This window comes from Meles meles, chromosome 2, assembly GCF_922984935.1.
Source record: "Meles meles chromosome 2, mMelMel3.1 paternal haplotype, whole genome shotgun sequence".
Classification (NCBI taxonomy): Eukaryota; Metazoa; Chordata; class Mammalia; order Carnivora; family Mustelidae; genus Meles; species Meles meles.
This window is the reverse complement of record NC_060067.1, coordinates 185,349,969-185,351,684: the sequence shown is the minus strand read 5'-3', so window position 1 is coordinate 185,351,684 and position 1,716 is coordinate 185,349,969. Positions and strand designations below refer to the sequence as shown.

Genomic DNA, 1,716 nt, shown 5'->3' with positions numbered 1-1,716 from the left:
TCTAATCCAATTGTTTTCTGTTGATATATACTATTTAATATGCTGGGCTGATCTGGAAACTACATTAACTCTTTCAGGTGACTAGATACTGTGTAACATTCTGAAACTGCCTTTTCCTAGGAAGTCCTCTTGAACCCTGAATAAGTGAATTTTACTTCCAGATGTATCCTATTTCTGAGAAATTAATTTAGATTCCTAGAGAAGTGGCCAGTGAATGTTAATTGATGATGATGATGTTACCAGAACTATAAACCCATCCATTGTCTTTGTAACAAGCATAAATGAGCTTTTCACTCCTGATTTCACTAAAATACATCTTAAATATTTGACTGATTCTGAGTGAATATAAATTATGTACTTTTTATTAATTTTAATGTATTGTTCTTTATTTCTTTTGATTTGGATGTTTATTAGTATGCCCAACTTTAGTAAACTAGTTTTGATGTTGTACTATATTTTCAGAAGTAGGTCTGCTTATATATCACTTTGTTATAATTAGCTGGAAAAAAAACCCTTATTTTCTCCAAATAAAAGTAGGAATACACTTATAAAAAATTAGATAGTACAGAGAAAAAGGAAAAAAATGAAAATTATCTCTAATCCCACCATTCACACATAACTATTATTAACATTTTAGTATATATTCTTCTAGTATGTTTCTGTCAGTGAACGTATCCTATTTTTATATTTAACATGGGTCACATTAGTTTTTGGTAACAACAGCTGAACTTTTTAATAGGTTAAGAATCTCTTTTTACATCACTATACAGTATTATGCAAAATTATTTTTTAATTGATGCATATATGTTATTGCCATAATTTATTTAACTATTTGGTTACAAGTGAACATTTCTATTTAATTTTTTTGCTCTTGTCAATGTAAATATCTTTACAGATAAATATGTTTGAATATAGGTTGGCTCCAGGAAAGAAAGTTGTTAGTTCCAACAAATGCAAAAGTTTTATTTTGCAAATGTCTTATAGAAGAGTTATTTAATTTACACTTTTGGCCACAGTATATGAGTAATGTTTGGACTGAGTTTTAAAATTTCTAGTACTCACCTAAAGAAATAGAAATGTGTCTAAGACATAATAGGAAGAACAGGATATGGGGTTACATGAATTTCCTGACGTTTGTTATACTTATTATAGCCAGGCTTGTCATCATAAGTTTGTGGTAATTGTTCTATGCCAATAGGAAACAAATCTAAGTGAGAAATGGTTATTGTTTTTTCTTCAATAAGACAAGAAAAATTCTTTCACCATACTTTACATAGCATTATTTTCTAGTTTCTTTTCAATTAGCAATAATCGCGCCTTGGATAAACCTCATTGGCTACGATACTGCCACTGCGCAAAGCTTTTCTAGTTTCTTTTATTTGACAAGCATTGCTGACCAATATTTAAAAGAAATAATAACAAATTCTTTTGGTTATTTACTATATGCCAGGTACTATTCTAGATGCAGTACATGCTTCGACTTATATTCTGAATACTAATTTTGTATGAATTAATTGAAACATCTAGCTCATGTTCTAAATTAACTAGACCACAGTTAGATGTAGTTAGTCTGATTTACTAGGACTTACCTAGCTTTTGATTCTTCCCAGGATTTGTTGGTCTGACTTTTGTAGAGTGTGAAAATTCCTTGACTGTGAACCAGAGGAAGCACTTTTACTCCTGTGTCCAGTTTTCCATTGTTAAGAGTTTCCTTGA

General features: G+C 30.0%; 1 pseudogene; it reads right to left on the bottom strand.

Annotated features, from left to right (window-relative positions):
- Positions 1-1,233: 1,233 nt before the first annotated feature.
- Positions 1,234-1,362, bottom strand: LOC123937663 (annotated as a pseudogene).
- Between the last annotated feature and the right edge of the window lie 354 nt (positions 1,363-1,716).